Source organism: Tympanuchus pallidicinctus, unplaced genomic scaffold (assembly GCF_026119805.1).
Source record: "Tympanuchus pallidicinctus isolate F22 unplaced genomic scaffold, pur_lepc_1.0 scaffold2, whole genome shotgun sequence".
Lineage (NCBI taxonomy): Eukaryota > Metazoa > Chordata > Aves > Galliformes > Phasianidae > Tympanuchus > Tympanuchus pallidicinctus.
Window position 1 is genome coordinate 2,920,152 of NW_026294721.1, and position 15,607 is coordinate 2,935,758.

Consider the following 15,607-nt stretch of genomic DNA (forward strand, 5'->3'; position numbering starts at 1 on the left):
TGAGGTGGCAGAGTCCCTATCTTTGGAGGTGTTCAAGAAAATAGTCGCTGTGGCACTGAGGGATGTGGTTTAGGGGGCATAACAAGGATGGGTTGATGGTTGGACTAGATGATCTTTGAGGTCTCTTCCACCCTTTATGATTCTATGACTTCTTGCTAAGCCCAGATAAGGAGCAGAGCCAACCTGTTAAGAGGCTGGGAGGAAGGTCTGGATTGGATGCTGATCTGTCTGATATCTTTTAGACCCACAGCTCTCACCTGAAGCAGTGGGCACAAAGCTGGAATTGCTGACATGACTGTTGAAACGACTGTCCTTCTTCACCTGAACATGTGCATATACATACAAAAAAATATAATTCTGGGGATTTGTGGAGCCAAGAAATTTAGATAGATGGAAAGGAGAAACCTAAATTTTAGCACTTGTTAAGAGTCTTTAGGCTTGCTAAATAAAGTGTAGAAGATGTAGGGAAGGAGAGCAGATCCCATTCCTACTGTTTGGCAAGATGAATAAAGAAATTAGAATCTATGTGTTAGCTGAATCTGTGCTCTACTGGTGGGTAGTCCACAATGGAAAGAACATATTTCTAATTTCCATTTTATTGAATCTAAGATGGTTGTAGGTTGAAATGTAAAGACACAGGAATGTTCGGAAGGTGCACAGAAGTCAACATGGGGGAGGGTTCCATTATGTCCAAAAACAGCATCTTTCACCCCACGCCGCAGTCCTGGGTAGAAGCACTCTATTACTATTGCATCACCTCAGAAGAAAGGTGTTCAATTTCACTTTAACTTATGTTTTGTTCCAGATAGCTGGCATCTTATTTTTAATTTCCTCTATCCTATCGTGAGATAATTTTCCAAGTGTACATCGTTAGGATCATTTACTTCAATGATTTGTGATTCAGTGATTAAATTGCTTCCTTTCCATCTTTACAGATGAGCCATGTTTAATGGCTGTTTTACATAATACACCCCAACCAGAACCTCTCTGAACTTTCTTGAAGGGCAGATTAGTTCTGTTCTATCACATTTACCTAAGCATCTAAGTCTCATTTTTAAGATGCCAAATGTTCTTCCAATTACTATTCTGGTCACTTTTTGAGTTTCATTATAATTTATAATGATACAGTTCTGAGAGAACCTGGAGATAAAACGGAGAGGGATTAGGCAATTTTTCAAGTGATATGTTCTGTCACCTTATGAAAAAAAAGGAAAGATTTCTGTATAAGGAAAAAAAAAATATTCAGTACATTAGAATGCATTGGAATATCTAAATGTTGGCATACTAAGAAATTGTTCTTTCAGAAATGTACTGTTTGGATACAGCATTACAGAAAACCCTAGCTGAGAGAACTGAGATGCATAATGTTGTAGCATTAAAGTGTATATCATACAATCATAGGATCATACAATCACAGAATGGCCTGGGTTGAAAAGGACCACAATGATCATCTAGTTTCAAACCTCCAGCTACGTGCAGGGTTGCTAACCAGCAGCCCAGGCTGCCCAGAGCTATAACTTAACCAGCCTTATAATTCATGTCTTTATAATGCCCTGCAAATAACAAAGGATACAACAATTAAAGTTTTTTTTTTTTTACTGATCAAATGGAGGATCTTTTGATAACAGCTCTTGCTCACATGTGCAAATCAGCATTAAGTGTTTCATTATGGTCAGACCAGATTACACTGTTCCTTTGTTCTTGCACAGTCCTGTGTCACAGGCAGCAACCTGGCAGCCTCCCCATTTCACCAGGGCCTCACTGCTGTTCTTATAATGGCAAATAGGCAATTTCACATGGAGGCAGGCTGAGGAGGCAAGATACATCATCAGCACACTTGAACTCTACCTTCAGTGTTCCAGAAGATCATAGAATCAGAGAATATTGAAAGGGATCCATAAGGGTCGTTGAGCCCAACTACAGAAAAATATTTTGTCATTATTATGTACTAGAACATATCCTGTGTCTATTGCTTCAAATTTGGGCAACTGAATATCAGAAGTGCTCAGGGAAATCTATGGGATTTAGACTCCTTGTGTTAACATGCTCAGTAGGCTTGAAATTTTTCACAGATCCATTCTGAAAAAATGCAGGCTACATAAGCCTTACCCTTTCATAAAGGGATACGTTACTTAAAGGGCACTTAAGACTCAATAAATAATGACAATTTTTATTCAGTACATAATTACAGCATATTTGTTAGTATTCTAAATGAGTAACGGTACCACACCTATATTTTTTTTAATAATGTACATCTTTTATGATTGTTTGCATGCCTTCTTTTTAAATCATTAGTATGGCTTCTAAAACATGAATACAGAGTTGAGTAAGTCACAGATTTGAAATACTCTCACAGCTTTTAAATGTAGGTGGACAAAGTATCAGTACATCAGCAGTGCACATCTTAAGCAACCTCCTGCCCTGTACTAGCAGTATACTCTCAGAAAATCAGATGCTTTATGGCAAGCTTTCTTTTTCCTTCCTTTTTTCTGTTCCTACAGTTTTGCTATTTGCTCTTATGATGAATGCATTCTGTCATTGTGCTCCCTCAAATGTGTCCGTTGCTACTGTAGCAATTACAGAAATGCGCAGTGCTTGTGTTCTTTGTACCACTACATAGATTTACACCTGTTGAGTGCTTAAATGAATTGTGTTACATGCATTTATGTGGTTTCTCCATATCTAGAACACGTATTGTGGCTCAGATTGATAACAAAAGTCTTCATTGGATGTTTGAGTTCACAGAATCAATTTCAAAGAATAATTCATTAAAGTTGGAAAAAGAAACCACTGAAGTCACCAAATCCAACCTCAACGCATTCTCACCATGCCTACTAACCATGTCCTTCCAGTGCCACATCTTCACAGTTCTTGAATATCTGCAGGGTTGGTGATTCCACTACCCTCCTGGGCAGCCTGTGCCAATGCATCTCCACTTAACAGAGAATAATTTTTTCCTAACACCCAACCTGAACTGCCCATGGCACAACATAAGGCCTGTACGTACCCATACATACGCTGTCATGTTTGAGTCAGTAAAGATAGATGCATAATAATACAGCATCTGATCCACGCTGTTTTTCTCAGCACAACACACACTGTAATAACAGACACCTAAATGCCTGTGACAACACGACATCCTTGAGCTGACTGTTCTTTATGAGAATCAGAACCCACACATTTTTTTCTTGGTGGCTTTATACACACAAGCTCTTGACCAGAAGCACTTTCACTTTTCTTTTTATTATTCAGCAGTATTTATAACATGCTAATAAGACAAAAACATTGAGGCATTAAAATAAAAGCATCAAATAAGTGTATATTGTTCTTCCTAAGTCAACTGCAAAAGAATTATTGGTGTTAGCATATGTGTGGACAGTGGAGGTAGCTAGAGTTTGAAAATTAAAAACAATCAAGAGCTGCTCTTTTAATAACAATCATTTTTCATGAAAATATTAACTGCTCATATACTGTCATATGGGGCATCCTTCTCTTTCATTTCCAACTACTGAAAATCTGAGCAAACTCCATGGTTTAGAAAGAACGAGAAGACTAACTCTACAAGCAGAATGCCTTAAATCAGCTCTCATCTGGATCCTTTTTCAGACTTATATGCTGTCTCTCCTTTCATATGCACCCTTGTCATTTTGTTCCTATATTTGGGACTTTTCCCTTTCCTTGTTCATTAGCACCTTCAAAGAAGCAATAATACACTGTCATTAATCAAATGATTTCTAATGTCTTGACACAACTCAAGAAAACCTTGCTGCCCTTGTTGTACTTGAATTGCATTTTGAGAGACTGTGCCAGAAACCAATTGCAGACACCAAATTATCTTAGGAGAAACAATCAACAGACAATACAAAAAGCAAGCAAACAAAAAAACTTTGCTTTAAAATCTAGGATCAATGTACATAGGACAGAGCTGATATCTGCATTCTGGGGCAAACCTTCAAATTTTAATTGAAGAAATATCTATAACAGTAATTTACCAACCTTATGGCCCCACACAAGTGATGCCTATCTTTCACAGCTCCTTCTCCAACATATACTTCCTATATCTTGATGTCAAAAAGCTATCCTTCTTTCTCTGCCTGTGAATGGGAAGACTCAGCTCTCAGTTTGGTAAATTCTTTTCCCCATAAAAATTCTGGGTTAACTTCACCTCGTTGTAAATGGATGCAGAAACATACATTTGTTTTACTTTTGATTTAAACTTACTCAGTTAACGCTTACAGTGGTCTACTGGAACAAATATTGAACAAGCTCCTTATGAAAGATTTCATCAATAAAATCTGTAAGATAAATCTGCTATTTTTTGGTGTATATCTCTGAGCCCATCTGTTTCTTATTTAGAAAGGTGTTGATGCAATTTCCTGCACCCATTTTACATGGTATTTCACATGGTATTGTTCTAATTGAATAAAACCCAGAACCATTAATATTTTCTGGCAATGACCTCTATCTTTGCCACTGACTTCTATTTGAGAAACCATTAAGAACGGTTTTGTTAATGTTAAATATCATTTATTTTTTAGTCACTTGTTATACAGAGCAGTAGCCAAACACAAAGCTAATACCATATGTAATACTTAAGACTCATCTGTAAGACTAAAGCTGTATTTATGTGGATTTATGATTATGATTTATGATTATGCAGATGTAAATGACTTACCTTGACATATTTATAATACAAAACAAAGATAAAATAGAAATATTTTAGGAACTGTCACAGCAACATGTTTCAATTTGCCAGAATTCCATTATGGAACTCTGCTCAATTTTTAGAAAATACTTTATAAATTTGTGGGAAGAAATTTTTAAGTGGAGTGGAATTTAGTAACCTGTCATAGTAATCTCCAAAATAGGACAGCAATAGTATTTTTTCCTCCACAACTTACTGTTGCAACTTCAACGATCGTTATAGTTTGCTAGATGTTCCTCCCATACTTAACAGTTTGATTAATTTAAAAAAAAATCATTTGTTTTCTTCTTTCTTTTAAGTGATGGTTCACTCAACTGTCATTCAAATACAAAGAATGCCTTGAAAACATAAATATTCCTGTGGTGTCATTCCCACTTGAGGTATACTTTATGCAAAGCATGCAAAGTCTTATGAAACTCTTGACCTGGTCGACCAGGAGGCACAACCATCTTGAGAAGTAACAAGATGTGTAGTTCAACTTGAATGCACATTGCATTTTTGACACTGAAATAAAGGTTTTTATGGAAAAGTAGCATGCTCATTTTACATGGGGCATTCTACACGTTTCTGCCACAATTAACAGGTCCATGTGGATATTTAGAATGTCATTTTCTGTTTGAAACTACATCCACCTACAGGCTGGAAATGAATGAGCCTGCTGCTAGATAATTACCTGTTTTCCTAAGCTTAAGTGATTTATTTGCATTGACCATGTCAAACAGACAAACAAAAAGGAATTTTTTTATATCATTCTTTAACTATCACTGAAAAGTGAGGGCACGGCAAAGGGGTGTGAGATACTTCAGGTTTATTGCTTGTGATTTACTAACCTATATTTAATCAAAAATCTGAAATGCTGTTGCTGTCGTGTTACTCTAGATGCTAATAGATTTCTCAGCCAAAGTATATGAGCTTCGTATACTTCATGTACTTCATGAAAAAAAGTCTTAACTTTTAAAAGAAATTAAATAGACTCTATAAATAAGGTTAAAAGGTACAAGAAAACTTAAGCATGTAACAGATTAGTCATAACTAATTGTAGTTCTTCTCATTGGCTTCCTCCAGCTTTTTTTGCTTGATGTTTCTCTTTTTCTTCTTACAGCTGCTGCTCCTTCTGCAAAATCAACTTTCTGTCCTTCGTAGGTTTCATCAAAGTCTGAAGAAAAGACCAGAACCGTCCATAGACTTGTTATTTGTGACAGAGACTACTAACAACCTCATCAACTTTCTTCAGGCTATGTCTCAGTTATAAGTCTCTTGTGCATTTTTGCAGGTGTAAGTGGAAAGATGTATCATCTTGGCTTCTGTCAGTAGAAAAAGAAAGAAGTTACAAACTTTACATATGTTAAGATGTGGGAGATATTTTCTGCAAACATCGCTATCTCTCCTCATGGCTTTGTGCCCACATGATAGAAAATATATTTAAGTTATAGCATTTCTTCTGAGAAAAACTATTTAGTAAGTAATATGTTGCAAGTATCTGTTCTAAACCTTAATTAAATATTGAGAATATTTAATGTATTAAAAACCAGACATCATTAAGAAAGAGAAAGGTTAATAAAAACAATTATCTTTTTCTTGTAGAACAACAGTTCTAAAACTATTTATATCTAGATTACCAAGATGCTATGAGAGATATGAATATTCCTTGTTATGTTTTCTCTACTGCAAGTCTCATAAACACACCAGGAGTTTGTATAATAAGACCTTAGTAAGAATCAAAACTTAGCCCAATACTTTTAAATGACACTGCAGAGAAAGACTATGATTCAGAAGAGGAATTCAGCAATTTTCACAAGGGTGAGCAAGTACCAGACATGCTTCCACCCCACCTTGTACATACAGAAAGCACAGCAGGATGCAATAATTGAAAGAGCAGAAGGTTGAGGACAGTCATTTGCCTGAAGTGAAGCAAGTCTGCTGGCTGTTCTTTTAAATGGAGGAATACTTTTTAAACTCCATTTGGAGCCATGGCAGCACAGAACAACTCTCCTGCTCCTCAGACTGAAAGGAAAAGATTCTTCCTGTGTGACAGTTGTTAGGATTCAGATATTAAGCTTTCTCACTAAGTTTTTCCTTGATAAAGAAAGGAATTGCAAGGACAGAGAAGTGCCAGAGGAAGTTCAACAAGTTCTGCAAAGGAACAAGACAAAAATACTGCAAGTTTTGATCTCTGCACTTTCTACTAGGTCCTCTAACACCTCCTGTTCCCTTTCTCTACACAGCCCGTCTCTTTCCTTTGCTCTCCCACACAGATAAGGCTACCTAAATGTATGCTGTGTACATGCCCTGTAGTTTGCAACACAACTGTTTACTTCCATTAAGGTTCACTAATTGAGATCTCTAACAATAAAAAAAATATATCTTGGCGCTGCACAGGATTCACAGTTGTGGATAGTTTTCCTGCTGCTTTGATGCAGTATGCAGATACAAGAAAATTGAGCTTGTTTTGCAAAGAGCTAACAACATCAGCAGCACAAGTGGTGAAGTCTTTACAAACAACAGATGGGAAACAGCTAGAAGGTGGTGGCCAACACAGAAAGCACTGGTCTCTGCATGAGAGCTGCTTGCTTGCTCAAGGTTTCAGTAAAAGTCAGGAACCTTAAGGGATGATAGAAAAAAGTATATGTGTAATTATGTATAATTAAGATAATTTAGATACTGCTTTAAATAAGCCAATCACTCAAGGAAGGTTGGGAAAGACCTGATAAGTCACATTTTCCTGGGTCCTATTTTTTTTTCCAGTTGCTACATAGTCCAGATAGGTTACATGAATCATTTTATAAAAGAGGTTTCATGGCATTTGCATTGAATATTCAAATGTTTACAACTCATTCTCTAATTAGATGCAAGGTTTCAAAACTTTTCTCTCCCCATCCCATTTTGATATATGGAAGGGCAATGTATCTATCACACATTGTCTGGTTTTGCACTTAAAGGATGAGAGAGGACCTCCACTCACACTCCTGCTCTGACAATAAGAGGTATCAAATGAAGCTCAAAACAGATTTTAAATATATTCCTGTGGTTTTGAGAAGTAACCATTTAAAGAAAAGGCTTTGTCATAGCGTGAAACGGCAGACATTAACCTGGCCTACATTATTCCCAAAGCAGCAAAGAACAGATTTATTTTTACATTTAATTTGAGCTTTTAAAGTCAACTTTCTGAAAGAAGTGAAAGTAGTTGCACCATTCTCTCCAGCATAGCAAAGAAATGCATAGACATACATACATATTTTTTTTTTTCCTCCAAAATAAACTGCATCTGCTACTTGCCTTCTAGCTACTTCAGAGGTACAATTCAGGGTAAGTCCTTGGATACTATGACTGACAGATTCTTTTGAGCCAGATAAAACAGTCAAAAGGGAAAGCAGAGGGCATGGCAGCAAGAGACTGAAGGTCAGAACTCATCTTGCAGATTACTCTTCGTACAACATCCAATTTAAATGATCTGATATGCACTGCTCAAGACAATATGTAACACACAAGTATATAGCTGCATGGAAGAAAGAAATATTTGCCACCCAGTGTTAAGCGAATGTGCCAAAAATGACATACCTAAACTAGAATACAGATATTCACAATACCTATCCAAAAAGTATCCATGTGTGTTCAGAGGTAGTGAATGACTTCAGTCATTCCCTATATATATGCACTCGGGCAGCCAAATCTAGAAGGCAATGACTTATTAATACAAATTACTGCAATATCTTTCAGAGCTGCTGATGACTTCCCTTCGTTACAGGCAGGCAACAATGTACTCTATAGAAGAAAGATATTATTCTGTCTTTAAAGATAATAGAACCTAAAAGAAGGTTAAAATATTGTAAGTTAAATTCCACCTGTAGCTTGCAAGTCTGCATGAGCTGTTGTGCATCCAGGTACATTTCACAAGAGCAAAACAGTCTGTCTATCTCTCTTGCTGATCACACTGCCCAGTATACCTCATGGTTTGATCACGATTCTATCACGATTCTTTTCTATATACAGCTCAGTGTTGGCAGGAGGAGATTCCAAGGCAGTTGCAAGTTTTTGCTAGGAGTTGGTAGCTGGCTCCCCTTGGTTAATGACAGCTACATTCATTTACAGAGCAGTACCTTATTTCAGTTTTTAGTAAACACTGGTAACAAACTCAGGTTACTTACTTTTCTTCCAGTTAGCAGTGATAAAAGATGAAAGTAATTTAAAAAAAAAAAAAAAAAAAAAAACAAAAAACAAAAAAAACAACAGTTAAAATAGTTAATAACCTAAAGGAAAGAAATGTCTAAGCAGTGGACAAAGCCCTCTTTCAGCACCACAGAAAACAAGTTTACAAAACTTCCAGATTTTTAGATTTCCTTATCGCATTCTGGCAGACATCTGCACAACATGCCTTCTGTCTTAGATAAAAATAATCTGGAGTAGGTAAGTAATCTGATTTGCTTCTTAAACTGACATACTTTAAAGAGAAATATGTACAAATCGTTGATCGAGTCCTTTGGTTTCAATTTACAGGAGATGTATTTGCAGTGCAGCTACTGGTGAAGGGAAGAGGTTCAATCATTTTTCTTAATCATGCTTATTTACTATTTGTCTTCTTTGTCTACATTCTTACATGTACGCTATAGCTCATGCTCATTTTAATCAAATGCCTCAAGACACTTTTAGCTGACATTCAATTAGTGATGACATGCAGTGTGATAAAGGAGTAGATGATGATTTCCTATATTCTATTGCTTCCCTTAACATTTACAGTAGGCACTTATTAGCGGTCTAATAGACACAGAGTACAGAAGTGAAGGCAAGAAACAGGAGGTCTGTAGGTAAATTTTTCTTACCATCACATGGCTCAATTCAATATCACGAGAAAGCACCTAGAAAATTAATCTGACCCAAACTGAAAGCCTAATGAAGACACAAACTAAATACCTAGCTTGCAGCAACAATTTATACATCATCGTACAGGGCAGGTCAGTCTAGCATGATTTGTTTATACATGCAGAATTGGTTGTGTGTCAGTCTTAAGTGATGCTGTGAGAAGGTTAATGTAATTAAAAGTATTTCTGTGTAACACCATCTTTGAGTACTTATATCTGTTAAATGACTCTATCAAGTACATAAGCTATAAAAAAGCAGATCACATTTAAAATCATATTTCAATGACTTTTTGCTAAAAAATTGTTTTTCAGGTGCAGACTCTCCCTTGGATTCTACTGTTACTTGGTAATGGGAAACAAGGCTCCAGTCCAGCTCCTTTCCCCATTTATTTGTTGGAAAAATGAATGTAGACCTTGATAAGACCTTTCTCAGAGTGGGGAGATTCTACTTGAGGGTAGACAGACACCTCTACAGAATCCCTTATAGACTGAGAAATTATTTTGGCAAAACCTCTTCAAGCCTAAAACAGACAAAAAAAAAAAAGTCTGTAAGGACTCATCCCACTTCCTTCCTTGTTGCCTGTCAGTGTATGTGGAAGATGGGAGAGCAGATGAACATCCCCAAAAAAGTGCAGGGGGTGCATGGAGCAAGGGCACATCAGCGGGATTTGCACTGCCTTGAAATGGCAAAGTTCCTCAATGACACCACTTACACTATGGGGATCCCTGACACTGGAACTTGCAGGATGCCAGGCTCAGTGATTCCAGAGCAGAATCGTACAATCATTAAGGTTGGAAAAGATCAATAATATTAAATCCAACTGTCATCCCACCTTCACCACTCCTGCTAAACCACATCCCTCAGCACCACAGCCATTGTTCTCTTGAAAACCTCCAGGGACACTGACTCTACAATCGCCCTGGACAGCCTGTTCCAATGCATTATTGCTCTTTTAGAGAAGAAATATTTCTTAATATCCAACCTGACCCTCCCCTGTTGCAACTTGAGGTGATCTTGAGGTGATCACTTCTCATCCTATAGCTGTTACCTGGGAACAGATGCTGACCCCCACCTCACTCCAACCTTCTTTCAGGGATTTGTTGAGCAACGAGGTCTCTCCTGAACCTCCCTCCTCTTCTCCACACTGAACCTTCCCATTCCCTGAGATGCTTCCTATAAGACTTGTGCTCCAAATCCTTCACAGCTCCATTGCCCAAAAAAGAAGGAAGGTACTGAAAGGTAACAAAACCACCTTAAGCTTGGGAAGCTTAGCAGTAGCACTGAAGAAGGAAAAATTTAAAACAGAAAGACAAAAAACCTGGACTTTGGTGCAAATAATTTAGGGCTGTGCGCAGCAAGAAAGCTGCAAGAGAAGCTTTTTACAGTGGAAGCTCCGGCAGTCAGTCCTAGTTGTCCAACAAGAAAGCAATTAATAGAGCAATTAATAAAGCAAAATTACTTCCCCCTGCCCTATGGAAGGCACGTGAAGCATCGCGCTGGTAAATCCACCTCACTTCGCTCCCAGCCCTCCGTTAGGTGCATCTTCCCTCACATCCCATCCCTCAGCATCCCTACAGACCTTCCCTTCACCGGATGGACGCTGCTGTCCCACGGCACTCCGAGGACGAACCACCCCCCCGAGCCCGGGCAGCCCTCACCACCCACCCGCCCACCTGCCGCCCGTACGGCCACCACCCTTCGGCACCTCCCTCTCTCCCCGCTTGGTAACGCCGTCTCCGTACTCACAGCATCTGCGCACTGCGAGGCGGTCGGCAGCCCGCCGCTACCGCCGGCCCTGCGAACCCTCGGCTCAGCCCGCCCCGACACAACGCCTCCCCTCCGCCTCGCCGCCCCCGAGCGCGGCGGTAACAGCGGCCGGATCGGCGGCGCAGGCGCGCTGCCTCCTCCCCTAGTGGCTGCTGCGGGGAGGCCGGCGGCCGCTCGCGGGTCCCCCCGAGAGCCGAGCGAGCGCGGCTCGGGCCGGCAGCGGGAGGAGAAGAAGAAGAAGGAGGAGGAGGGTTGGAGGCGGGGGCCGGGCGTTGTGTTAGGAGGGAGTCGTGCTGCACACCCAGCCCGTCAGTAACCGCCGCTGCTGGGGAGGAGGAGGAGAAGGAGGCGGCGGCGGCGGCGGCGGCGGCGGCGACGAGAGGTTCTCCCACCCCCACCCACCGAGCTGAGGTGAGGCCAGGGCAAAGCATCCTCCTTTCTTCCCCTTATCCCTTCCTCCCTTTCATCCTTCCCGACCCTGCTGGAGCTCTTTCCTTTCGTCCCTCTCTCCTCATCCTCCTTCCTCTCATCTCATCCTTCCCGGTCCTCCTTTCCTTTCTTCTCTCCTCGCCACCTTTCTCCACTCTTCCCCATCCCCCAGGCTCCTTTTCCACACGTTTCACACCCACCCCAAATCACCCATCGCTCCTTCCCTTTTCCCCTTTCTCTCTTTATTTCAAAACGCCTGTTTTTGTTTTTTTGTTTGTTTGGTTTTTTTTTTGTTTTTTGTTTTTTTTTTTTTTTTTTTTTTTGTAATTGCTTGCCCTGTGAAAGAGAAGAGGCTGAGAGAGCTGCTCACAGACAGAGATAATCCGCTGTCTTTAAAGAACGGATTTGAATTAATGGTCATTGGGTGGCGCGTGTATTGTGGGGAGAGGGGGATTTTGTTTAGGGAAGAAAGAGAGGGTCGGAGGTGCGTTGTTTTGCTTATCCATCTGTTTACCATCTATTTACGTGGCCCCGTGCGAACGCTCCTTTTGTGTTTCTCGTTATTCTCCTTTCTTCAGGCAGCACGGGAATCTCTCCATGCCTTTGCCCACCCCTCCCTGTCGCGCACTGCAGGGCCGTGGGGTGGGCAGGGGGCTGCAGCCCTCCATCCATCCGTCCTCTTTAGGCCTCTTTCAGTCCCTCTCTGCGGTGACCCGCAGCCCAGCCCCAGCTCTCCCGGCAGCTGTTAGAAGTTTGCAGAGCGTTGAACATGGTTTGGTCCGTGCGTGGAGCTGATGGAAAGCAGCGTGGAATTGGGCTGTGAAGCGGTGAAGTGTCTGGAGTGGAAGAAGTTTGGCTTTTGGGTGACGAAGGGAAGCAGTGTGTCACTGTCCTTCTGCTCCCAAACATCAGGGTGGCCAGGGAAGTAAGTTTGACATGTTTATGGCACCTGCTTCTCCCTGGAGTGATGGGGATGTGGTGCCTGAAGGCTTGGGAAGGTGCTGCTTCCTCCACTGCATGGTGTTTTGCTGCTCTGCTGTGCGATAGCCCGACCTTTAGTTATCAGTTTGTTTAGCTGTTAGCATGCTTGCAACGATTTCAGCCCTTGGAAGCTTCTATTTGTCAAGCCTGAGCCTAAAGTTATGCTTCCTATACAATGTTTCAAAGCCCGTTACTGTAACTATCTACTGTACCTCCTAGGGCAGCATGTACAATAGCAAAACTCTCTCAGCCCTAACATGTAAAATCCTGCATCTTCTGCCCTACCTAAGAAATGTTCATTATGTGAACTTGTCAAGATTGCAGCAGTGTGTTTAGGAGTCCGAGATAAGTAGCATGAATAGGAGAACTCAGATGATGCTGAGGCACATAACAGATCTGGTTGGCTTTGTGGCTATCGCAGGGCTTCTGCTTTTCCTTTTAACCTATTGTTTCTGTGATTAATATCATGTATTGTTATCGGGCTTTTGGCATTGCATTCAAACAGTTCCTTCTAGAATAGAAAAAGTACTGACCTGAAGGGTGAACTTTCACACTCAATTGTGTAAGTCATTGTTTATAGGCTGCTGCAGAAACACCCTCATCTGTGGGGAAGGTAGTTGTAATGCCATCAGTGGGTGATGCTGATGACAAAAGCCTCCATAGGAAAGCTCCAGGGTCATTGGAGACCAGCATGGAAATGCAGCCCTAATTTATGCAGATTTTTGAAAGCTCTTTTTTAATATTAATGGTGAACACGCATGGTACTGCTGACGTGCCTTTGAACAACTGAAAACCGAGAGTATTCATAGACTGAGACTTCAAAGCCAAAGGAAGCAATTAGATCTTCCACTCTGACCTCTTGACTGTTATAGTCAGTTGGATTCTATCCAGTTACTTCTGAGTGCAATAACTTGTATTTGGCTGAAGCACATTTCCCAGAAAAAAAAAAGGAATTTTGATCGGAAGACTGTAAGAGGTGGAGAATCCACTGCTTATTAAGTTATTTGGCTCCAGCTCCTAGTCACTGGTTACTGCTGTGCTTTTCTCCAGCATGCTAAAGAACTCAAAGTATTTTCTTACCGTGGAGGGAGGCATTTATCTGCTGGAACCTAGTAAATCCCTCTCTTTGCTGTTTGGAAAAAAACAAATGGTCTAAAATTACTTTAAATCGTCACTGCATGCATTTTCCTCACTACTCAATTTCTGTGGCCTTCTTTGTTTTTTTCTTCTTCTCCAAATCTGCTTTTTCAACATTTTTGTGACAGTGTGAGCTGGGTGCAGAACGCCAGTACCTCTTTGAGGAGTGTTGCATGAGTTTAAGTGTTACCTCTTTAGCATTACGCTTCTGTTGATATATCAGGTTTACATTTTAACCCCATTGGCTGCAGCACTGTATTTTAATCACACTTTCGTCGGTAATGTTTGCCCTATCAAAACCTTGGCAGGACTGTGACTTTCAAGAAGACTTCATAGTTTTGTGGACTAGAGTGTGTTTCCTGGTCGTAGCTCAGCAGCTTTATATGTGGCTTTGTTTAAGAGGTTGTTTTGTTTTGTTTTGTTTTTTTTCTAACATATATTTGAGTATATCAAACAGTCCCAACTGGTCTACCCCAGTTATGCAGCATTCTGTCAGTCTATAACTTGTGCAAACTTTGTCATGATGGGTCATATCTACTTACAATAAATCGAAAAATTGTTTCTTGATAGCGGCTCAAACTGTGTGGAATTCATAGAATCATGGAATGGCTTGGGTTGGAAGGGACCTAAAGAATCATCAAGCTCCCTCCAAGCTCCCTGCCTCAGGCTGCCAATCTCCATTTCTAACACTAGACCAGGCTGCCCAGGGCCCCATCCAACATGGCCCTGAATACTGCCAGAGCTGGAGCATCCACAGCCTCTGGGCTGTTCCAGCACCTCACCACTCTCATAGTGAAGAACTTCCACTTGAGATCCAACCTAAATCTTCCCCCCTTCAACTTAAAACCATTTCCCTTTGTCCTGCTATTATCTTCCTTTTCAAAGAGTTGACTCCCCTCCTGCTTATAGGCTCCGTTTAGGTACTGGAAGGCTGCAATTCCTCATAAATCCCAGTTATGTTGTGATGCATTCTTGAAGGCTGATTAGTTTGTCCGTGTCCCTTAACCCATTCTTAACATATTTAATTGCTGCTAGTTTGTAATCAGACCATCACAGAATACTATACCAAGTGCCATAAAAGTTTAAGTGTGCATAGTGATGCTCACTTTTTTTTTTTTTTTTTTTTTTTTTTTTTACTATTTTGCTCAAAATTTGCATCATGCTAACCTACAGCTATAAACACAATCTCGCTCGCTTGTTAGAGCATGGTTGTAATGTTAGAATTCTGGAATTTCCCTGCAATTTTCAGAATGATTAAAAATTCATGTTGGTGGAGTAGCCATCTCAGATATTTCTGTGGGACCCCTTTTTTGTGATGACCGTTTTCTGTCCTGCTGAACAAAAGGCATTGCAAAGAAAGGTTGTTTTAACATTGCTCTGTGCCACAGGCTGAAGAGGTAATTCATCATTCTCATGAGACATAAGAAAGTCATCTCATTTCTTTCCAAATGCAGAATTGCTTCCTGAATGCATCAGCCCCTTCTGCGCTATTAGTGTGATTAGATTCCCTGTTCAGTAGCACACCTTTGTGAGGATGGAGATGTCTTTTGTTCTTACAAATTCCCTCTCCCCCCTCCTGCTTTCCCCTTCTGCCAAGAAGTGTTTCCAGCTTCACCCATCAATTTTTACACAAGAAATATTTAATCTGTTCTCTTAAAACTTTTCTTCTTCTTTTGTGTGGCTTCTTATTCCTGATAGCAACATTGATTGAAATATGTTGCCAAATTACAG

General features: G+C 40.3%; 1 protein-coding gene and 1 long non-coding RNA gene across 3 annotated transcripts in view; one reads left to right on the top strand and one right to left on the bottom strand.

Annotated features, from left to right (window-relative positions):
* Positions 1 to 3,846: 3,846 nt before the first annotated feature.
* LOC128080374 (uncharacterized) lies at positions 3,847 to 11,414 on the bottom strand. The gene is made up of 2 exons (XR_008206631.1): positions 11,309 to 11,414; positions 3,847 to 8,201 (listed from the first exon to the last, which is right to left on the bottom strand). It is a non-coding gene; the product is annotated as an uncharacterized LOC128080374 (long non-coding RNA).
* Positions 11,415 to 11,605: 191 nt separating this feature from the next.
* Positions 11,606 to 15,607, top strand: part of CTNNA2 (catenin alpha 2) — a 453,719-nt gene continuing 449,717 nt past the window's right edge. The window contains exon 1 of one of the 2 annotated variants that reach the window (XM_052682457.1): positions 11,606 to 11,740. The gene's annotated coding sequence lies outside the window, so the exon portion shown is untranslated. The remainder of the gene's footprint in view (positions 11,741 to 15,607) is intronic. The other variant, XM_052682450.1, reaches the window with a different exon arrangement.